Source organism: Macaca fascicularis, chromosome 2, assembly GCF_037993035.2.
Source record: "Macaca fascicularis isolate 582-1 chromosome 2, T2T-MFA8v1.1".
Taxonomy (NCBI): Eukaryota; Metazoa; Chordata; class Mammalia; order Primates; family Cercopithecidae; genus Macaca; species Macaca fascicularis.
In genome coordinates this window covers 186,117,746-186,143,385 of record NC_088376.1, presented here as the reverse complement: position 1 = coordinate 186,143,385, position 25,640 = coordinate 186,117,746, and the positions used below count along the sequence as shown (strand labels likewise).

At 34.9% G+C, this 25,640-nt stretch overlaps 1 pseudogene; it reads left to right on the top strand.

Annotated features, from left to right (window-relative positions):
- Nucleotides 1–25,640, top strand: part of LOC102121593 (protein RCC2-like) — a 52,156-nt pseudogene that overhangs the window by 12,227 nt on the left and 14,289 nt on the right.

Below are 25,640 nucleotides of genomic sequence, written 5' to 3'. Positions count from 1 at the left end.
AATAACCTACTGAAGATTTAGCTTCTGCCATAGGCTTCATAAGAACCCCCAAACACATACCAGCATCCAAGTAAATATAGACAATAAATAAAAGTAGCATACTTCCTGTAAACTGAGCTTCAAGACCAGTGTCCCACTTGTCCCAATCAGGTTGATACACATAAGCCTCTTTTATACAGAAATTCTGAATTCCCCACTACTTTTTAAATGCTATATTATATTAGATTTTGCCATCAGCAAGAGAGCCCAACACAGAAAAAAATAACTTTATAGAGACCAGCATTCAACTGGAAATTTGAGTTCATTAAACTCTCAATAAATATTAGCCAAACTGTGTTTTTACCTTCTCCCTACAAAACAGTTAGACTATGACTCTACCACTTTATGTCCATTAATATTGTCAATATCCATAATTACTGAGCATGACAAATATCTATTCCATCATACCATCTTGCAGTTTTAGTCCTATAGAAATCACACTCATTCCTCCTACAAAAAAGTCTTTCTTACCTAATACCTTTCCATTCTGCCATACGGGTTCTCTATTTTAAAATTCTAATGATTTTCTCAAATTTTATGTGAGTATTATGTTCACATTATATGCAACCATACTTCATGTGCATTTTGTTTCTCAATGCATTTTCCTTCCATGGAGAAAAAAATAAATGATTTGAGAGAACTGAAAATGTTCACATTAAAATAATACATTAAAAGAATCATTCACCATCACCAAGTGGGATTTATCTCCGGGATGCAAGGATAGTTCAAAATATGCAAATCAATAATTATGATACACCACATTAACAAAATGAACATAATTCAGCACTGCTTCCTGATAAGAATTCTCAACAGATAAAGTATAGAAGGAATTTTTCTCAACACAATAAAGGGTATATATGACAAACCTGTAGCCAGCATCAGCTTCAAAGATGAAAAGTTGAAAGCTTTTCCTCTAATATCAGGGATAAAACAAGAATGTCCACTCTCACCACTTCTTTTCAACATAGTGCCAGAAGTCCTGGCCAGAGTAATTAGGCAAGAAAAAGAAATAAAATACATTTTAATATGAAAGGAAGAAGTTACATTGTCTCCATCTGGTGACAACATGAGCTTATATACAGAAAACTTGAAGACTACCAAAAAACTGTTGGAACTGATAAATGAATTCAGTGAAGTCATAGAGTATAAAATCAACATACAAAATAAGTGGGGTTTCTATATTCTAATAATAAATTATTCAAAAGGGAAATTAAGAAATCAATCCCATTTACAATAGCAGCAGCAACAACAAAATGACAATGCCAAAGTATAAATTTAACCAACAAGCTAAAAGAGGCCAGGCGCGGTGGCTCATGCCTGTAATCCCAGCACTTTGGGAGGCTGAGGTGGGCGGATCACGAGGTCAGGAGATTGAGATCATCCTGGCTAACACGGTGAAACCCCGTATCTACTAAAAAAAGTAATAATACAAAAAATTAGCCAGGCATGGTGGCAAGCACCTGTAGAGAGTTGCATACAGAAAACTATAACATTCTGATGAAAGAAAATGAAGAAACAAATAATTAATATTTTAAAAACATCCATACTATTAAAAATGATCTACAAATTCAATGCAATCCCTATCAAAATTCCAATTTTGTTTTTCATAAAAATAAAAAAATCCTTAAATATGTATGAAATTACAAAAGACTCTGAATAGTCAAAATATCTGTGGAAAAAGAAAAAAGGTAGAGGCATCACATTCACTGATTTCAAAACATATTCAAAAGTGATTAGAATAAAAACAATATAGTATTGGCATAAACAGACACATTGGCCAGTAGAACAGGACATATAACCCAAAAATAAACCCACACATTTATAGTCAATTGAGTTTTGAAAAGGGTAAGAGCACACAATGTGAAAAGGACAGTCTTTCAATAAATCCTGTTGGGAAAACTGGCTATCCACATGCAGATGCCATAAATTGGATCCTTATCTCACACCATACACAAAATCAAATCAAAATGGTTTAAAGACTTATACATAAAACCTGAAACCATAAAACTACTAAAACAAAATATATGGAAAAATGCCAGAATATGGGTCTGAGAAAAAAATTTTTGGATATGACACCAAAAGCACAGGCCACAAAAGCAAAAACAGACTAATGGAATGACATTAAACTGAAACGCTTCTGCACAGCAAAAGACACAACAAAGTGAAAAGACAACACACAGAATGGGAGAAAATGTTTGCATATCATACATTTGATAAGGGTTAATATCTAAGTTATATAAGGAATTCAAATAACTCACTATCAAGGAAACAAACTGATTTAAAAATGGGCAAAGAACTTGAGCAGACATTTTTCAAAAGAAAACATACAAATGGCTAACAGGTATATAAAAAGAAAGCTCAGCATCAGTAATCATTAGAGAAATGCAAATTAAAACCATAAGAATATATTATCTTACACCTGTTAGAATGACTATTTTCAAAAAAAGATGAAAGCCTTGTGTTGGCAAGGATGCAGAGAAAATGGAACACTTGTACATTGTTAATGATAACATAAATTGGTATAGTCATTATGGAAAACAATATTCAGATGCTCAAAAAAGTATAAATAGAACAACCATATGATTCAGTAATTCCGCTTCTAGGTATATATCCAAAGGAATTGAAATAAATATATCCAAGTAATATCTACACTCCCATATTTATGATAGCATCATTCACAATACTCAAGCTATGGAATCAACCTAAGTGTCCATCAAAGGATAAAGAGATAAAGAAAATGTAATAAATGTACGCAATTTGTTACAAAATAGATGGACCTGGAGGACATGATGCAAGTGAAAGAATCCAAGCACAGAAAGAGAAATACCACATGATCTCACTTTTATGTGGAATCTAAAACAGTAGAACTCATAAAAGTAGCAAGTAAAATGATGGCTTCCAGAAGAGAGAGGAAATGGGAAATTGTTGGTCAAAGGGTACAAAGTTTCAGATAGACAAGAGGAATAACTTTTGAGATATATTGTACTGAAGGGTGACTATAGTCAAACAACAGTGTACTGTATACTTCAAAATAAGAGAATAAGAGAGTGAATTTTAAATGTCTCCCTATAAAATGATGACAGGTAAGCAAGGGGGTGGATATGTTAATTAGCTTGATTTAATCATTCTACATTGTATTCACATTTCAAAATATCACATTGTATCCCATTAATATATAAAATTGTTGTCAATTTAAAATAATATTAATAAAAGTAATTGAATAAAGCAATTCTTCAAACAAATAAAGAAAACACTATCCAAATGAATTCAGTGTTGTATGTGTCTGATTGCACATTAAAAGCATGAGTAAAAGCCACCTGAATGTATATGCTGAATTTACAAAGGATAAGAGAATGTTCTTAAGAAGAAATAAAACTTTTAATGGGAGAAAAGATATTCCCAAAACCATGGATATCTTAAGTGTCTCTTTTTTCTTAGAAACAAGATACCAAAATTTTGTAGCTATGCTCTATGAGAAAAGAAAGCCCTAAAATACTTAATCTCAGTAGTTGGGATCTAATGCTAAATTCTTTTATCTGACATTACCAGAGTTCAAAGATTTTTGTAAATGTCAGCAATCAAATCTACAAAGGACGTCTCTGAGGATGGGATTATGAAGCAAACACATTCTGAAATCAACAGTTAACATCAAATTATATCGTTCTATACAGTGGGAAAACATCAAGGAGATTAGAACCAAGAAAATGAAAACACTAAAAGTTGATTGCACTTCCATTTATTGTCTTCTGTAGATATTTTGATTTTTACAAATTGAGGATTTTTGGCAACCCTGCACTGAGCAAGTCTATCAGCGCCATTTTTCCAACCGCTGTGCTCACTTGTGTCTGTGTGTCACCTTTTGGTAATTCTCACAATATTTCTAAACATTTTCATTATTAGCACCTTATATGTTATGGTGATATGTGATATGTGATCATTGATATTACTATTATAATTGTTTTGGGGCACAATGTACTGTGCCTATATGAGACAGTAAACTTAATCTACAAATGTTGAAGGTATTCCGACTGTTCCACTGGCTGGCCATTCCTCTGTTTCTCCCTGTCCTCAGGCCTTCTTATTTCCAGGGTTACAATATTGAAATTAGGCCAATTACCACCTCACAGTGGCCTCTAAGTGTTCAAGTAAATGGAAGAGTCACTCATCTCTTACTTAAAACCCAAAGCTAGAAATGTTTAATCTTAGTGAGGAGGGCATGTCAAAAGCCAAGATAGGTTGAAAGTTCAGTCTTTTATGCCAAATAGTTAGTCAAGATGTGCATGCAAAGGAAAGCCATTGAAGAAAATTAAAAGCGATACTCCAGTGAACACACAATGATAAACTGCAAACCAGCCTTATTGCTTATGTAAACTAAATTGGAGTGGTCTGATAGAAGGCCAAATCAGCCACAACATCCCCATAAGCCCAAGCCTAATCCTGGATGAGGACCTAAGATGAGAGAGGTGAGAAAGCTGCAGAAGAAAAGTCTGAAGCTAATAGAGACTGGCTCATGAGGTTTAAGGAGAGAGGTCGTCTCTATAACATAAAAGTGCACAATGAAGTGGCAAGTGCTGATGTAGAAGCTGAAGCAAGTTGTATAGTTGATCAAGATAAGATCATTGATGATGGTGGCTACACTAAACAACAGTATAGGGAAAACACAGCCTTATGTTGGAAGAAGATCCCATCTAAGACTTTCACAGCTGGAAATAAAAAAAAAAATCATTGCCTGGCTTCAAGGCATCAAACTACAGACTGACTCTCTTGTTAGGGTCGAATGCAGTTAGTGACATTAAGTTGAAACCAGTGCTCATTTACCATTCCAAAAATTTTAGGGTTCTTAAGTACTATGTTAAATCTACTGTGCTTATGCTCCAGTGGCACAACAAAGCATGGATGACAGCACATCTGTTACAGTATGGTTTATTGAATATTTTAAGTCCACTGTTGAGAACTTCTCCTCAGAATATCACTGCTCAGTGACAATACATCTGGTAACCCAGCTCTGATGAAGATATGCAAGGAGATTAATGTTTTCATGGCTGCTAATGCAATCTTCATTTTGCAGCTCAGAGATAAAGGAGTATTTTAACTTTCAAGTCTTATTATTTAAGAAATACTTACAGTAAGGCTATAGCTACCATGGATAGATATTCCTCCAAATGTATCTGGGCAAAATAAATTGAAAATCTTCTGTAAAAGATTTACTATTCTAGATAACATTAAGAGCATTTGTGATTTTTGAAAGGACGTCAAAATATCAACATTAACAGGAGTTTGAAAGATGTTAATTCCAACTCTCAACCTTTGAGACTTTAAGATGTTCAAGACTTCAGTGAAGGAAGTTGTGGAAATATCAAAATCAGAATTAGAAGTGGAGCCTAAATATGTGACTGAAGATTGCTGCAATCTCAGGATAAACCTTTAATGGATGAGCAATTGCTTCTTATGGATGGGCAAAGAAAGTGGTTTCCTGAGATGGAAAATAGCCATGATGCAGATACTGTGAACATCACTGAAATCATAAATAGGATTTAGAATATAACATGAACTTAGTTGAGAAAGCAGTGGCAGAGTTCGAGAGGATTGACTTCAATTCTGAAAGGAGTTCAACCCTGCATAAAATGCTATCCAGCGCATCACGTGCTACAGAGAAATATTTTGTGAAAGGACAAATCAATCAATGTGGCAAGCTTTACTGTTGTTACCAGGTGTTTCTTTTACTAAAGGAGTTTAAACTATTGAGTAAGAGTGAGCTTTTTTTTAAGGTTTATGAGAGTTATATCTGTGCCAAGATGGTTGTCTCCAGGAAATCCTCAGACCAAGTTGCATCATACTGCTAAGTGACACGTAGCGTCAGCCCTGCAAGATATTCGTGTGGACCTTATGGCTATCCTTAATCCTATAGACATGTATGCCTCTTATAATACACTTACAGATATGAAGTTGGGAGAGAAGCAACTAGGTTATAAAAGACAGGAATCAGGAAGTGGATCAGAGCATCACTTTCAAGATAAGATCAGAGTGAGAAATTATATCTCAGTTCACAACCAGATGGAAACAGGCAAAGTTTAGAACAACATGAATCAACTGGAGTAAATAACTTTCAGTTAAAATGCTAAACCATACAATCTGAGGACAAGAAAGCAAAGCATCGTGACCAAAGCTTAGGTCTTGAGCAATTAGACCAAGCTACAATGTTAGAAGTCCTAGAGCATGTATGTTTCCACGGCAGGACTCTTCTGAAGGCCTAGGTTTTATACCATTTGGCTTACTCTTTCCTAAGTTAAAAACATATTATAAAATATAGCATACAAAAATAAAAGTATGCTGTGGTTACCAACTGCTTTGGTAACACTTTGACCTAGAGAGGTGCAATCTTTGATGTTCAAGGACAATGTCTCCATAGTTTGGAGATTCTGAAGTGGACATCTGGATCTAAAAATTATTTGGTTTTCTAAATTCTTGAGCATTAGGAATTTAACAAGGCCTAAATATTTTATTCTACTGGCCATAGTGAGTTTACACTTCATGTAAGTGATACAGATGTTTGTCTTACCTTCACTCCTCTATTAAAAGACAATTATTGATGACCTACAATGTGACAAGAGCTTTATCTTCTTTTTATTAGGAATGCAAGTATGAGTAAGAAAGAATTCCTGGTTTTAAGAGCTTAAATGCTGTGAAATCTTGAGAGATGGAGAAAGATAGGAGCAGAAGATTCTATGATCAATTTTTTAGTATACTGAGCTACAGGCTTAAGCATTTAATTGTCTTTCTGTCATTGGTCAATGTGCTTAACCTTGAACAAGCAGATGTGTTTTGCAAATTATGCCAATCAGTATGTAAGAATATTAGGGATGGGGCTAATAGAAAAGAATGGTCAAAATATTATAGATTGGTCAAAATATTAAATATCATACATTTTGATATAGGTAGATATTGATCTTCACCATGGCAGTAAATGGTAATGATATTGTGTAGTATCTGGGGTGATATCTACCTTTGTATTTATATTTGTTTTCATTTTTATTTCGTACTTATTTAATATATATATAGTATATATTTTTGTCCTTATATGTATAAATGTTTTTATTGTATGTTTTTATCTTTATATGTATAAATGTTTTTATGTTTGTGTGCATTATTTTTATATTTTATAATGTGTTTTATTTACCTAATTTATATTTCTTGTAATCGATTTATGTAGTGGGTAAAAGTTTTTCAGTGTCATATAGAGCACAGGAATGGTTTCTAGTTTTATCTTTTGTTATCTATATTCCTATTGATAGAACAGTGCCTGCAACATAATAGGTGCATAATAACTATTTGTTGACTCTTGTGTCATATGAAGGCAGAAGTAGGGCTCTATTATCAGATTAGTCTTAACCTCCCTGGCTACAATGGACTGAATGTTTATATCCCTTCAAAATTCATATGTTGATATCTTAACCCCCAAGGCAATGTTATCGAGAGATGGGACACTTGGGAGGCATTTTTTTTTAATTATGACATAAATCTTTATTAAAATGTGTCTCTTGGTAATATGTTTAGCATTCAATATACACACATGCATATCTACACTTTTTGACACACCTCATGGATTGCCACCGTCAGTTTAACCAATAAATTAAAACTAAAAAGAGGGAGGGGAGGGGGACTAACGACAAACTTTTCATGTTTTATCTGGTTAGAAATTGTGTATTTCTCAGAATTTCCCTGGGGAATACCTGTGGCTAGAGAATGTTTGAAATAAAATATGTAAATCCCTACCCCTTGCACATATATATATATATATATACACACACACACACACATATATACACACACACACACACACACACACACACATATATATATTCCAAAAGACGCAGTTACAACAAGTGTGCTTCCCAGAACAGAAGCATTCATTTCACTTCATACTCTGGTTTCTGCACCTTCTGGGTTCAAGACAGTTTGTTCCTTAGCTACAGCAGAGAGGTTCATATGGGCACTTGGGCTCGGTGCACCCTGGGATCTGCCCTTACGAATGGGATTTGTTTTCCCCTGCCTTATGAAGACACAGAGAGACAGATCCATCTGTGAAGAAGCAGTCTCTCACCAAACTGAATCTACAAGCCTTTTGACCTTGGACTTCCCAGCTTCTAGAAGTTTGAGAAATAAATTTTCTGGTTTATAAGCTACTCACTTCATGGTCTTTTGTTATAGTAGCCTGAATGTACTGAAACACTGGCAATGCTGTGTTCAGAGAAATGCATCATTGAAGTATAAAATCAAAATTAATGTCTGTGATTTAACACCACTTATTTTGTTAGTCCATGGAAAATTACATCTCTAGCAGCCTGTGAGCTAAAAGCCTGAAAGGAAATGCACCATTTTAGCTTATGGTTAAAAACTCACCATGTCATTATTGCCTGGTAATGAAGGTTACCTGTTAAAGTGTTTTCTACAAGGAGGGACATGGGCATACAATTGACATGCGTGAAATAACATTAAAACACACAGTCAAAAATTATTCAAGCATATTCCAAACTTCTGATTAAATCAAAGATAATAGCAATATGCTGTTATTATGCATTTTACATGCCACTAATACCTGCTAATCTGATTTTGTGAAAGACAAAGAAGGCTTTGTTATTAGCACCTTTGTTAGAAAACAGTATTTAGCTCAAATTTTAAAACCTGACCTTGCTTTCATTTATGCACAGTTATTGTCTATTTATTGTGATAATGTTTTTTAATACAAAATTTTCAAAATAATATGTATCTTAAAATTTTGATTGAATCAAAGCTGAACAGTCTTATAGGAAATGCCTGGACATGTACAAAACTATAAAAGTGGTATGAAAGAGAATAAAATTTGAGAAATTCTATTTAAAATCCAAGGAGATAAAGTTGTTCATTATTTGTCATGACACATAATGCAGATATCAAACCTAGAGCTTGGCAAGACTGCCTTAGGATCAAGGGCTTATTCATAATGGTATATGAAGACCACAAAGAGAGATTATCCTAGAAGAAATTTCTATTCTTCTTTCTCATCTTCATAGCTCCATACTGCTTATGCAAATAACAAATTCATTGGCTTCACTTTTTTTTTTTTTTTAAGATTTTCTAATCCTGATTGGCAGTCCAGTTTTGCCTGCCTGTCCCCTTTTCGCTTTCAGTTGTTGCGCTGGTTTTTATCCTCTTTCAGTACTGACCCTCAGACCAGTACACTCTAATTTGCTACTGAACTTTAGCTTTATCATAATTTTTCTATGTCTTTGTTTTCCTTGGATTAATTTTCTCACAAGACTAATATAGGTCTTGTTTTTCCAAACATACCTCATTCTCCCCAGATGAGGTTCCTGACTACATCTGTGAAGTTGCAACCCAGGGGGACAATTCTAATATAATTCTACTCAAAAAGCAATTTACCCTGACAATAATAAAGTATTATTGAAAAAGGAATTGTTCAAGGCCATGTACCTAATTATATTGCATAATTTTGTATTCCTTTTCTATAAGAGAGCTCACAAAATTATATAACTTTGGGCCCCATGGTATGGGGTCAAAGCCAGCTTCAACTATAACGATAATCCAGTCATAGCAAGAAAATAATGAAATGTTTGTAAATAAATGGTAGGTACAATTATAGCTTGAGCACTGAGGATTTAAACCGTCTACTCTTTCAAATAGTTATTTTCTAAATAAAATAATTTTATTTCATTGCCTCCATTAATATAACTCTACTATTCTGAAAACCTCTTGCCCAAGCAAACAAACTAGTAAGTTCTTTAAGAAACTTCATGAAAGATGCCAATGCATCACCTCTTCGGTATAAAGCATCAACAGTTTACATCCTAAGACTCTTTGATCCCCTAGCCCCAAAGCCTTGCTTTGTTGTTTCTACCAGTCCCCAAGTGCTCCATCATGATTATTGCCTGATTCTAATTGATCTTCCTCACTTCCAACAATGAAATACCCACATTACATCAAACTGCCACTTCTCAATAAAAACAAATCCTGCCCATCCCCTAGGAGACACTTCCAAAGTTCTGTTGTGGTGGTCTTCTCTCTTACTGTGATAAATAATAAACTCAAATCCGTCTTATGGACAGATTATGTTAGTGATATATGGGGAGCCAAAATTCAACAGTTTACAAGCCCTTTTATGTATTCGTATACCTTCAAGGAATAATTTTGGCAGAAAACTAAACTATACCCATGCTCAATGGTTAAGAGGATATAACTTGTTGATACATGGACAGATGAGACCAATCAGCTGATATCCATGGTTTCCTTCATTAATTTTCACCTTCTTTTGAAAGATAAAAATCAGAATTTTAATGTTTCAACACTGAATCAGAATCTTCCACAATTTTTCATTTCTTCTGAATATATGCAGACTTTTAAAAACTAGTGCCTCGTTGTTTTTCATGGGAAAAAAGTAGAGCATAGCGAATTTTTGGAACTGATTAAATGTGATTAATGTAAGATTCTCTTTGCTTCCTTCAAATTTCAGTAGTAAGAATATTAAACCACTAAGTTTTAATTTCAAAGATAAGAGAAATAGAGACTCAAGTAAAGAATGCTTTGATCCCCCTTTTCAATATATTCAATCCAGTTCATAAATATTCGCAACACTTCTCCTTGTTTCCCTATCAAATGCAACGCCGGAACAAGAAGCAAGAGGAACGGCGACTCAAGTCAGGATTAAAAGGAAAGACAGTATGATGATACTAAAAAAAAATTATTGATTATTTTGAAATATGTAACCATCTTCATTGCCACAGAGGGAAAGCAGACAGCCTTCACACCTTTTCATCCCTGCAGCCGCAATATCCTGCTTCTTTCTTTCTCCAGTCTTGTTAGTTCTGATATTCATTCAAAACGATTACACTCATGAAACAAAGTGTGTGATAATAAACTAGGGAGATAAAAAAGAGGATGAATGAAAATCAAGAACACACAGAACAGGCACCCTCCATTCCTCTGTAATAGCCAGTGATAGTAGTAAGTTTGGTAAGAACTCATATTTGTGGAATTTGCTTTCAAGATTAGATGTAATGTATTGCCTGGGAGGTAGAAAGACAAAGATAAGGGGTAAGGATTAATTTGTTGGGGGAAAAATGAGGGATATGAAGGTTCTTAGGTCAAGTCAAGAAACATATCCTCAATCTTTTATCAGCAGCTGTTTTTGACATAACCATTTAATTTTGACCCTTCCTAAAAAGAGAAATATAATCTTTGTTTAAAGAAACTGTTGCTATCAAAATTCCAAAATAAAACAAAACCAAAAGTAAAACAGATTATATTGCCAAATAAGGAAACAGTATACAGAAAAAATGATTTTTCTAGATTATTTTCAAAGGAAGTGAGAAGGTATTCACTCATGTAAGTATTCTAATATTAAACAGTTAAAAATAATTCCTGTGAAACACCAACTGAAAGTGGCATAAATAGAAACGTTATCGTCTGCTAATATGTTAATATTTTCATAATTCTAAAACCTAAACTCTTTTTTATCTATTTATACTATCTTAGTTATCTGATTAAGATTGTAAATTCTAAGAAGTCAAGATCTTTGATTTTGAGTCCCTTAAATTTTCAGTCTGTTCAAAGCATATTATAATTTTGAAAACCTGTGACAGTTGTGTGAGTTAACATATTCATTCTCAAAGATATCCATCCCCAAATTGGCACTTATAGAAAGTTGTGTCCCACAAATACAGTGTCTTTACTTCCATATGTGCTTCATGTTGAGTTAGACATTTAAAGTTCCAAATTTAGTTCTTTACCTCATTTTATTGCCAAAATTAAGACATTTATTAGTATGACTGCCAGTCCAACATAAGGAAAAAACGTTTTTTAGACCAAGTAAATTTCTTGGAGTGATCTATAAGTCATATTCCAAATGCTTAAAACTCTTTCCCCACATATGCAGAGCATCATTGCATGGCATTGTTACCCTGCTATTTACCCTACTAAGGAAAAAAAAAAAACCCTGGTTTACGGTGACAAAATAGATACTTGTTCACTATCCCAACAAAAGGTGAAATCATGAAATAATTGTTTTCTAAGAATGTTTTTCCTCATAGTGTTTATCTCTCAGAACTGTGTCTACTATCAACCTCTTCCTTCTTCTGGAAGATTGGCCAGCAGATGATTTCATCACTGCTCCACTCTTGGCTTGTTAACATGTAGAGGATAAAATGTAGCTCATTTTGAAAATCATCCGGGTGGTAGACTTTCTATTTGCATAGAAATTGTTGGAGCTACCAGCATCTAAGACTATGGATTTAGGTTTCAACTTACAATTAGAGAATGATTTATCTCCTGATTCTACTAGAGATGCCAGATGTCAGACCACAGAAAGCCGTGAAACGGTGCTGAAAAAGGAAGAACTCCATAGGCCTGGTCTGCAGAGGCCAACAAAAACAATAACACGATGTATTTACTGACATGTAAAGTGATTTTTGCTGAAGCAAGATCTTTTCCATTAAAAAAATAACAATGCTTTCTTTTTTAAGTGACAAGTTTAGAATCAGTACTTTGCTTTTAGGAAATCCATGAAAGGGGAAAACACGTCCCTGTGTCCTGGAGCAGAGGCAAGGAGTCAAATAAGAAATGCCACCCTAGGGATAACATCAATGTTTTCAGTTACATACATCAATATCATTCTCTCAATGTCTCATTTGGAAAGGATCAACTGTAGGAGGACTCTTGCTAAATGTCAGTAAGTCACTTAGGATGAAATTTTTAACCTGGATTTTCTGCCAAATCTTCACGCTATGTAAACAAGGAAGAAATCCTGACACACTGATGTGTCCAGCCACAACACAAATGGAACAGTGTGCACATTGAGAAGGGGCCAAAGTTATTAGTCCACCACTGATACATACCGAACCCTGGAATGACTTCAACACTGCCCCCTCATCCCCACTGCCTCTTGTTCAAAGTAGATGAATGTTCCCTAGAGACATGGCTTGGTGAGCAGTGGGCATAGATGTTAGCCTTTGCTAGTTCCCTCAGCAAGTTTCCTTTGTACCGTAAACAAACTGCACAACCATATGTGATAGCCTTGGGCTCCACCAGCAGCTTGTGCACCGCCTGTGCTGATGGAACTATTGCTGTATGTGTTTGATCTCAGCCCACTGCACCACAGGATTGTGCAAAATGTATGCTTATTAATTAGGTGCAGAATGAATGGCTTATATTTCTATATAGACAAACTTCAAATATCATGGTAACTTGGTACTTTTGTAATTCTCTCTATAAACAATTTTATTAATGTAAATCTAGATGTAAACCATCACTGCAATACCTCTCTTATTAAGAAGTACATATGGGCTAATAATTTAATATTGACTCATAAGATTTAAATATCCACAAGAGTATTATTAGTTATTAAGTCAAAACCAATAGTCCTTATAAAAATAGAAAATACAATTAAGTGGTAAACCATTATGCTTATTTATAAAGGTATGCCTTATAAGTAAACATGTAATATAATTTTATAAGTGAGCATATGTGGTTATACCTTATAAAGGTATGTTTTATAAGTAACCACACCTTTACAAGTATAACCAGATATGCTCACTTGCAAAATTATATTATTTTTATAAATTATCACTGTTTTTTGTTTCAATATCCAGATAAGTAATCAGACCTCATGAACATAACCAGCTGTTGTGTGCCACCAACACAAACGGTATTTAGTATAAAGAAGACACTTCTAGACATATATAAAATGGCGGCATTCAGAACACAACATAAATAATCTTGAATTACTTAGATTGTACAATCCCCTTTTATATGTATCCCCAGATACATCGGAAATCAAGGGAACCTCTGTTATTTGCATGCCATCTCAGCGCAGGCTTTGAAAAGATTTGATGGTGCTAAAATTCTTCTAGTCAGGTATTCCATCTTCCCACTTTGTGACAGCCAAAACATTGTGAGGCCATTTAGATACACCTCCCTGGAGTTTACATACTGAAGAAATAATGCAAAGGCAAAAGATATGGCTAAAGAATGACTCAGTGTGGTGGTCATGGCAGGAGTCTGGCTGTAGTGTGGTTGAGAGTTCAGCAGTATTGGCTGACCAGCTAAACATCCTAAACACACGTTTCCTTGGCTGGTTGTAAAGACTAGATTCTTAGATCCTGGTGGTTTTCAGAGCCTAATTATTTTGCCTTTCCATTGATTACTTGAACTACTTAATATTCCTTCAATAAATTTATTTTTGTTTAATTGAGACAGAATTGGTTTCTATTGTTCTCAACTAAGAACTCTAAATGAAACAAGCACATTGAAGGAATGATCATTATATTAGCAAGACATTTTTATTTCCTAGGATATATTTGCAATGTGGCTCTAATAGCTATACAGCTTTATAACAGTGTCTTGAATAGTCATAATAAAATTTTAGAGGGGGGAAATATGCTAATGGTCAATATTTGCTGAAATGCTGAAAGATTTCTCCAAGGGATGCTTCTGCCTCTTCAATCCTAAAAGCCTAATTGCATTTCTAATTTGAATTCACTCTCTGACAACTACACAAAAGTATGGTATGTTTAAGGTACACCATGCCCCCATGTATTATTTTGCATAATTTTATTCAAAATGTTGCTATTCATTTTATGTCTGTAGCTTAACCAGGCTTGATTGGTTAAGTTACATGGACAAATGACAAATGGTGCATTTTTTCCAATCATACAACAAATATCATTATTTACCGTTAATTTATAACGTCTGGCTTAAGCAAAATAATAATGCACATATGTGTATAGGTTAAATGTGAATTCAAATCAATGTAATTATCATGAAGCGTGCTTTACGTTGAGTGATGCCCAAAATTCTGCACTATATTAAAACACTCACTAGACCAAAGGTCCACATTATCTATGTGAGTAATGTTAACTCTGAACATTATGCACAAGAAAGTAAAACATCAGTCCAAACCTTGCAGAGCATGTAGATTGCTTGGCAACCTAACTCCTAGAAAAAAAAAATACCTGTGAGTCATTAGAAGGAGAGGAGAGCACAGATTGGCTAAAAAAATACTGTACTTTGTTGGAATTGCTTCATCCTAGAACACAGATATGTCTGTAAAATATGGCCACAATGACTTTTTAATGATTTAATACTGACCCATTAGGAGAGTAAAGATAATTAATCACAATCATGTAGATGTACTCATGATATAGCTACTGTATTTTAAAGAAGTGTGATATGACACAACCCATAGTGAGGAGAAGTAATTTACACATTTTTTTAAAAGCTAAACATTTTAAGTTAAGTATCCCAAACCTACAGCAACAACACTGGAATTTTATAAAACATACTACCATTCCCTCTTTTAAAATTATTTCAATATAATTTAATAAAGCAAAGACAATGTTGCTCAAAAATAGTAATAATGATAATAGAGTCATACATGCGTGGAGAGATAAAACATACAAAATGCTACTGTAGGGTGGGCATGGTGCTAAGTATTTTACAGGCATTTAATTCTGAAAATAATCACACGTGAATTCGAGCTATTTCCTTCCTTTCTTGAAAAAAGGAAACTGAGACTTAGAAATAATAAGTAACTCGCCCTGGCAAGATAGCACAGTTGTGAAGGGAGCAATACACAACATCATTTACCCTGCTTCCTCCACTTCTCAAGTTCTATATTGCAGACGATGCCATTGTTACCATACCTTTTAGTTATTACTAGTACATAATTCTTATTATCATTATCATTAATAGCCATCGTCAATGGTTCATTGCCCATATTTTGATCTAGAGCAACCAGCCTTCCACACAGATGTGAATAAAACTATGTTCTAGCCTACTTAAAAGGCTGAGTCACATATTCTGAGCATTTATTGTAGAGCCTTGCTTCTTTTCTTTCCCTCCCCTAGGAACAAGGCAGAGCAGTAGTCTCAAATTCTAGCTATCAGGAACACAGCACTATATAATGACTGTTGATTCAAAGTATATACTACACCTTGAAAACTTGCACTCTAAATTCATAGGAGGCCATGCCCAAAAAGGCCTCGGGGTGACACCTTTAAAAGTGCCATTTCCTGAGGCAGGAGAATGGCGTGAACCCGGGAGGCGGAGCTTGCAGTGAGCTGAGATCCGGCCACTGCACTCCAGCCTGGGCGGCAGAGCGAGACTCCGTCTCAAAAAAAAAAAAAAAAAAAGTGCCGTTTCAACTTTTTTATCAGGCTGGCAGTTTCTGGGTGATGATGTGGTGCACTATAAGACTATGGGAGCCCGCTTTTATGTGCCCTTCATCATCTAATGGCATTCCTGTTTTGAAGTGATGTTGTACAATACCCCATTAGGTAAATAAGACATTCTGTGAACTCTCAGATAGTGGTCCAGGCTGAGGCAGTAGGCAGAAAAGGAAAATCCTTATCAGAAATATGTATCAATTACAGTAAGGGTGAAATTCTGTCGTTTCAGGGTATAGGGGATGTAAAGTATTCAACTTGCCAATCTATGACTTATTGGTCTTTCCAGGGTTTGTATCATATTGAGGAATCAGCTTCTGTCTTTGCTACTGTCAGTTTAAACATCTGTCATTGGCAATAACTAAACCATCCTTGTGAGAAGGATCTCATGTAACTGTATCCATTTATAGCTTCTACATCTGCCACCATGATGTGGGTCATTCTGCAAGCATCAAATGGCCAAGGACAGAGACTGGCTGATGTACAAGGGACAAATTACCCTATTCATCAGTCAGTTTGGTTTATTTCCTTCAGTGAATGTGCTCCACAGGACATTGACTGGAGACACAAACACTTATACTCTTCCTATTCTCTGCCATAGGTTCAATCATATGCTTCTTCTTAAGACCTTCTTTCTTTGATCTTCCCATGATAATCATTCCAGGCTCCTGAGCAACCGTCCAAGTCAATTACCATTGCCCAATGATCTGGAAATACTTGTCTACAAACAGTTCTCCCTTTTGGCACAATTGATGGCCAAGTATCCTGCTCAAAGGTCTGCAAACTTGAAGAGTTTTTCTCTCACTACCATATCTCGGGACTAATTCTGATTGAAGTGTAGCGCAGCAGAAATCCATGTTTATCTTTCAACAGCAAATAGCATGGACACACCTACAAATCAACTTGATTTTGTTTGTTTTCACCTATATCATGTGGTCATAGGGAAGGTCTTATAATGCCCGTATATAATGAGAAAAATGCACTAGTGCAATAAATTTGTGTGATATTGGGTGCAGGCCATCTGTTACTGTACCTTCTTTTAAACCCTGTACTTACTGATGTCCCAGCGTAATGTACCATTGCAGAAAATGTATTGCTGTTGTGCCACAAAACCATATGACTTGGTGGAGCTGACAATACTTCTGAATGCACAGCTCTGATAACACGCCACTTCATATCCCACATTCAGGCATCCAATCTCTACTAGGCAATATAATGAAACAAAAGCTGATTTGTTAATTTGTATTTGTGAATAATTCTCTGCTACGGATGGCATTGTCTTCCTTCACAACCCAGAGTATCTGCACTGCTATTCTCCTATTGGAGCTTGCTAGAGATTTCATATGGCATCTTTACCTACATTATATTTCGCAGGTCTTCTGACTCAGGCACTGCTTAAACCTACCACAGATTTCTTTCATGTTCTGGGCCCCACTCAAAAACTGCTAACTTTCTAAAATACTCAATAAAAGAAGCAGAGCAGTATTTTCAATTACAGCATATGCTATACCCCCGTGCACACAGACATACAAAAGTAAAAGATACATTTCTTTTCCTTAAGTAGAATACCAAAGACACCCTTTTTAAAGTAGTATAAGGTATGTGATGCCATAATTTCTTTACTTTGGAGAGTGTGGTATAAATTGTTTAGCAAATACTTATTTCCTCTCTTCAACTTCCACTGGAGGAGTAGACCCCAGCACCCCTTCCTCTACCCCAATGATAATGGGCGTATCCATATGACTTGCTTTGGTCAATGGAATATAGGTGGAGATTACAGTGTGCCATATCAAAGACTTAAATGGCATAGGTTATTTCTGCTCACCTCATTTGGAATCTCCAAACTCTGAAAAGAAAAGAAAATACCCAGATACTATTTTTTCCTTCAGCTTTGGACACACCAAGTAAGATAAAAAGAGTAAAATAAGGCCAACTCAACCAAATAATAGCATGAAGTAGAACTTCCCCAGCTAGGACAAAAAGAATATTTTCTCATGTCCAGATAATTGAACTATAAAACTTTTCTAATATGTCAAGCCCTGGAATCTGATTAGGGATTACACCTCCCCTCTGGCATGCCTGTAATGTGTCAGGCCACCTGAAGTATTTGCCATTTCCTGCTCTATAGGTCCAATTAAAGTGCTGTTACCAATATGGTATACCTGCATGATGTTCTCTAAAGAGTCGAGATAATCATATTTACCTTAAATAAGATGCTGTTCTTTTAGGGTCTAAGGAATATAAAGTATTCAACTTTACCTAAAGTAAATAATCTATTCTACCTGTTTGCCTATTATGCTGAGAAATAAGGGCAGAGCATAGTCTTAGAGGGTATGTGTTGACTGTGCATTGCTATCCTTCTAAAGTAAATATAAATGCTTTGGCTCTTCCTTGACTGAAATCAAAAGGAATACATTATGCAGATCAACAGAGCAAACCAAGTACCAGAGTTTGTGCTGGTCTGCTCTAATAAAGATACTCCCTTCACACAGAAGCTGTGACTGGGCTGCATGTGATGCAGTTTCTGATAGTCCATTAGCAACAGCCATAGTCTTTCTGGTTTTTATAAGAGTCATAACAATGAATTGGAATTTTTAAAGACTCTACATTTTTAAATCACAGAGGGAAGCCTCTGAATTCTTCAAATATTTGAGTGTGTCATATATTTTTCTGCTTCTACTTGGGTTGGAGTGTTGTTTATTATTTACTAACCTGTCCAGTGGTGATAGTTTCCTATATTCCCTCTAGGACTTTTCTTCTGTAATGGCTCAAACTCCATATGGCAGGCAGCCAAAATGAGTACCTTTCCAGCCAATAATTATCTTCATCCTGATTTTGTACTCATGAACCAGGAAAATGACCACAATATAAACCTATGGGCCTACTAAACCCACCATGAGATGAATGGAGGCCGTGTTGCCATTTATTATTGTACAAACTCACTTTTAACAAGGGACTATGATGGCATTTTGTGTTCTTTGGTGTCAATGTCAGTTAACAGCCAGTATCCAAAGGCTCTGAAATGATACTGGTATTTCTCTTTTCCCCACTGTGTATTTTTTGGAAATATATTTGGTCCATTTAGCAAAACATTGGATGAATAGTTATTGAATATGTTTGTACTGCATGTCAGGCTTTTACCACAATGGTCATGGTTTTCCTTTCAATTAGTGGTTTTTATGTCTGTGAATTGAATTAGGTCTGAAAACTGAGAAGGGCTGTGATTCTCCATTGTGATATCTGACATCAGCTTTCTGCTTGCATGCTCTTGATTATTTGGGGTTATACAAGTCAAGCAATGTAATTCTTGGCAGCTCATCGGTTTTGTCCTTAGGAACACTGTCGTCTATTCATTATTGTCATACGTCTATTAGCTACTGTCGAAGTATTTCTGATCTTATGGTCTATTATACATTTATGTTCACCTTGCCACTGAATTAAATGCTGCCCTCTGCCCTCTGCTGTTATAATCCACAATGACAATGGAGAGACCAGTTTCATAACAGCATTCCCTATCATTGGATGTGGCCCACAGAAGAAACCACTGACCTACACAGTGATGCAAATGTTCCCCCTTCAATTAGCACATTCTTTATCATTTTCAGCCAGAGGAGTGTTCTCTGCACAGTCTCAGGAAACAAACTTAGTCAACTGGCTTATTATTTGGTTGTATGTAATCAATCAATGCTAACAAATCTACCTTCTGACCTTTTGAGCTCTTCTTCAATATTGTTCCAAAGCAGTTCTGGCAAGTCTAACTCTTTTACCATAGGCCTTCATTTTCTCACTTCAAATTTTCAATTGCCTCACTTCAAATAGCTTATAAACAGGCATGTTCCTTTGCCAGAGTTATAAGAGAGTATTTAAATTTACAAGATATCTTTCTTATCCAGTCATGTATTCTTGCCTCCCTGGTCAAGCATCCGTAAGCCATATTCCCAAACATGGTATGTTAGTTATTTCCATTGTGTGTTAGCCAGAGGCAATGGCTCTTTCACTGCACAATCACTTTCTTTCTGCAGCAAGGATAGGCATTTCCTCTTTAGGCCTTACAAAGATTTAACCTGCTTATTATACTGAAAGCAATGAAGACAGTTTGAGGAAAATTATGAGGAGTGTAAGCATCATCACATAAGGCATCAACTTCTTGTGAAGATTTTGATTGATATTTAATCAATGAGCAGCATATTTTCTCTAACAAGCAAAGATTTGTGATCCCACCCCTTAGGCAGCATTAAACTTCCGTTCATTCCTCTCATACATATCCCACGTTGTACTGGTCTCAGAGGAATTAGACACACATGGAACAGACATGAAGCCAACTGACAGCTTGAAGCTGAGCTAGTCAAGCCTAGATTATAACAGATGAAACCAACTCACAGAGTCCTGTGTGGAAAATTAAATGGTTATTATTCAAATCCTCTGAGTTTTGGAATAGCTAGTCATGCAGGAATATTGTTACAAGAGCTGACTGCTACAGAATAGTATTCATTTTAGAAAATGAACCATAAAATTAGCGTATATAATTTCACAATTTTTTCCCAAGAGTCTTGTGATATTCTTTTCCAATATTTGTCAAACTAATGCACCTGTACATCCTGAACACAATATGTGTATTCATTGTTTACAAGTATTAGCAACATAAAAATTAATGTTAGCTCAACTACCATGTATTTCAAAGGGATGAGAGTTCAGTAATCCTTTTTCCTAAATTTCTTTAGATTATGACCAAATAACAAACCAAATAACCAAACAAATAGTTAATAAGCATACAAGTAGATGGCTAGCTAAACATATAAACTGACTTGAAAAGAACTTCAGTTTTTTACAGACTTGCTTTCAGATGTTTGATCTACAGCTGTCCAGTTTTGTTCATTGTGGCAGACTGTGTAACTCACTAAGACATATCAACTTCTGAAGAGCTCGTGTGAAGATATAATAAAATAATATAAGTGAATTTGCTTATCATATTACATAGTGCAGGTTCTGAAAGAAACAGATATTCAATCGATGTTACTATTCTGTTATTTTTTCTTTCTCTTACTCCCTCATCACTATGTTTAAAGACACATAACACTGGAAATTGATATTTGTATTATAACTACCTCTGTAAACTGTGTTCCTATGAGAAGAAAGACAACATACCTACTTGTTTTGATACCTGTAGCTTACTTTTTGTTACACTTGTTCAGATTTATTTTAGGCATGGTTATGCTGGATTGTTTTTTATGTTTGAATAATTTCGGAAATCAAGATCCTTAAAATATAAGAACACCATCCTTGTATTTAAATGCCAACATGACAGCATTGTAGAAATGCACATATGGGTGTTTATTTTGAAGTTTTGTATTTTTCTGGCACTTTAAATTGTGAAATGTTCATTCATTTTTAATGTTTTAAAATACGTTTTGAGTAAACGATGAATATAAAATTGAAGTGAAAATTCTAGCTAGGGGTCTAGAAGTACACTAAAAAAGTGGTTATCCATTAATTTAACTTTTTTTAGTGTTGAAAGATAAAATAAAATTTAAAATACAAGCAAGATGCTGGGATGGACAATTGTTAGTTCTTCCCTGATATCGGCTTCTCTTCTGTCCCATCCTTGATATTCACATTTCCTATTGACAAATTCACTCCTCTTCAGTTCTCACCCAGAAAGTTTGAATGAGATTGTCTCCACCCTCAGCTCTAGAGATGGGTGGGAAGGAAGGGCTTAAGCCTATCAGCAGGTCACAGTACAACTGCAGCAAAGGATATCCTTAGTGTTGCTTCCAGGAGAGAAAAAGTTCCTTCCTCTTCTGAGAAAGCCATTGGAATAGACATTCATTTCATAGGAAACAGCCTGGGGCCTGGACTATCCCTTTTTGATCCCAGGAAAAACCTGCCTGAAAATGGAACTAAGAGACAACAGAGCCAAGAACTGGAGAGCAAACATCTGAGGCCCAGTCATATTTCTTCAGTCTGAATTTAAAAGCTTTACCTAAAGTCAGAGGTCTTCCTAGATTTTTAAGTAACCTGAGTCAATAAATCTGAGTCTTGTTTTTCATGCCTTGACATATAAAGCACACTGATTTTTAAAATACAAGTAAGAAGTTACTTAGATATTTCTCACATAATTAAGCTTTTAGTAGTTATCTTTAGAGACTTAACATAGCACATAAGATCTCAGTCTCTGGAATCTGGGTATAAATTCTGCTTTTGGCATTTAGTGGTTGACCTTCGGTAAATAAAGTAATATGTGTGTGCCTCGGCTTCCCCATGTATATGATCAGGGTAATGGTACCTACCTCACAGGGTAGAGTTAAATGAGATGGTATGTGTAAAGTATTAACAGGGCCCGGTATATAGCATACTCAATAAATGTTAGCTATTACGATTTTTATTGTTTTTGATTAATTAGAAATAAAATTTTCACATCAGATATATGTTAGAATATTTTATTTGTACTTCTACACATCGGGAGCATAAGATACTTCTTTTATTCATTCAATTAAAAAATGCTAAAATAGACGTTAATTCAATTATTCCAAAATTTCAACTATAATAAAATTTAGTGAACCACTAAAGAAATGTAATACAGTAACGTTTTCATTAGCTTGACTACCATATCATCAATAATACAATGAATGATATATTACTAATAATTAGAAGAAGTGCTGTACTTCACATAACAGTCTCAATAGAAGGAAAAAAAATGAACTCTCAAAAAGGTATTAGTTATTCTGTACTTGCATTGACTTACATGTTAGGGCAGGATGAGGTATATTGTAGCTTGAAACAATCTCAAAATCTCATTAGTTAAAATGACCAGAAACTAAATTCTTGAGTTTTCAACAAGTTTTTACTAGTCCAGACAACTCTCTAGGTCGATTATACTCTATGACTCCAAGACTTAGTTTGTTTTTATTTAATAGCTGCAGCATTTCAACATGAGACCGGCACACTAATCAGAATGAGGAAAGAGAAAAATTGGAGAAGTGTCACTTCTGCTTTTATTCTGTTGCCCATAATTAGGCACACAATCCTATCTAATAGCAAGGTACTGAGGAAATGCAGGCTCCCAACAGGCCAGGGAAAGGAAGGATAATGGGCTGGTTTCAAGCAGTAGTAACACTGTGTTAGGCCATTCTTGTATTGCTATAAAGAAATACCTGAGGCTGGGTAATTTATAAAGAAAAGAGGTTTAAGTGGCTCGTGGTTCTGCAGGCTCTACCAGCATAGCTCCAGCATCTGCGTCAGTGAGGGCTTCAGGAATCTTACAATCATGGGGGAAAGCAAGGGGATGTGCCATCTGCTGTATGTGGCAAGAGTGAGAGCAAGAGAGAGAGGGGAGGTGCCACACACTTTTAAACAACCAGATCTCATGAAAATTCACTACCTATCACAAGGACAGCACTAAGGCCCTCATGAGGGATCTGCCCTCATGACCCAAACACCTCCCGCTAGGCCCCACCTCCAACATTGGGGATTACATTTCAACATGAGATTTGGAGGGGACAGGCATCCAAACTATATAAAGCAGCTATCATAATTTTAAAAAGGTAAAGGCAATTTTTTGTAATCTCAAATGAGAATCCAACATTATATGTTAAAATAAAAAGCTTATAGCTTAAAAATTATATATCAAACATGATTAAAATAAATATGAATAAATAATAGTTTATCTGAAAATATCATAATTTGCCATGAAGGAGGTCTGAGCTTAGCTATCTAGATGGTAATCACGATTATTTAGAAATTTGCTATTATTTCTTCCCCCTTGAAAGCTTTTGGATTACATTTTTAAAATTGCTTTATAGTCTCTCAATTCTCCTATTTCTTGCACAAACACGTTTTCTTCAAAACCTCAAAGCTTATAATATGTGATAAAATTTTATCTTTTATTAGAAAATCTCTAGGAAGTGATCAACACCACAAATTAAATCAGTTAAGTCCAAGATATGGTAAGGATGATTGGTATGTATTATAACTGAGATACAGGAATAAGCAGTACCTGAAAAGGCCAGGAGAAAAAGTCCTTGGCATCTCCTTGGCATCTAAGTCCTTAGGGGATAATTAGTAACTATTCTATCTGTTGATCTCAAATATGCACTTAGCAACAACCATGATTGAGGAAGTATTTCTTCTGAGTACAGTTCCCCCGTAATTGTTCTGCAGCAGTAGACAAGAAGACTAAAGACTCAAGAAGCTTCCATTTCAATGTTATATTCATTGTTTATTCAGAATATCTTTTAAAAAGTTTTCCAAGTCCCAAAGTGATTTGAGGACAGAGTTACCAAAAAAATTCCTTTAACCTCAGTTGTAGGCAACACATTTAAAATTTACTTTCCCATTTACATGTTTAACAATAATGCTATACATGTTACTTTATAATAGTTACAACATCATTAATGCCACTTTAATTTAAGAAATAAAAATTACACTAGAATAATATCATTGATTTTCAACACCTGAAGAAAAAATATTTTTAGTATCACATGCTTCTGAAACAGTTATGACACAATTTTTTTCTTTTTAATTTCTTATTTAAATATAAGAATTAGTACATAGTCTAAATTTATTTCTAAAGAAAGATAGGACAGGATCAATGTATGACTGATGAAACAACCTCACTTCATCAATTAACCATGGAACTCCGCAACTTGATTAATTGCTTCGGGTTAAGAACTAAAATAAAAATAGGAACATAACTTTGTATAGTTACTTTAACTTTGGAATGAGAGGACAGTATTAGATATAGTGAATATGTGTGTATGTATGTGTGTGTGTATTTGAATGAGTGTTTGTATGTGTGTATTTGATACAGTGTATATGTATGCATATAGATACACATATATGTATATATGTGTATATTTTTAAAATATATATGTATATACGTATGTGTGTGTATATATACATATATATATATGTATTCTCTATGCTTATATTGAAAAGAATAGAGTGCTTGAAATTTCCCAAAAAGATAGAGGTTTGAGTTTAACATGAATGAGCTATCTTCCCTCTCAATTTCCTCTGTAACATAAAATAACAGCCAGGGCAGGAAAACTAATAAAACAGGAAGGCTTTTAATAAAAAAGAAAGATTACAAGTGACAGAAAACTGAACATTTTAAAAGTCTGTAACGAAAATACCAGTGTTGGCAAATATGTGGAAGAAACAGAACTCTCATATATTGCTGGTAAGAGCGTGAATTCTCATAAATGTTATGGAAAATTGTCAGCATACTCTAAAGCTGAAAATGTGCCTACCCTTTGACCTGGTAGTTACACGATCATGTATACACCAACAGCAATGCATACATATGTTCACTAAAAAAAAGCTTATCAGCAGAAAAATGAATAAACTGTGTTACATTTACAAATGGAATCCATTATATCAATAAGAATA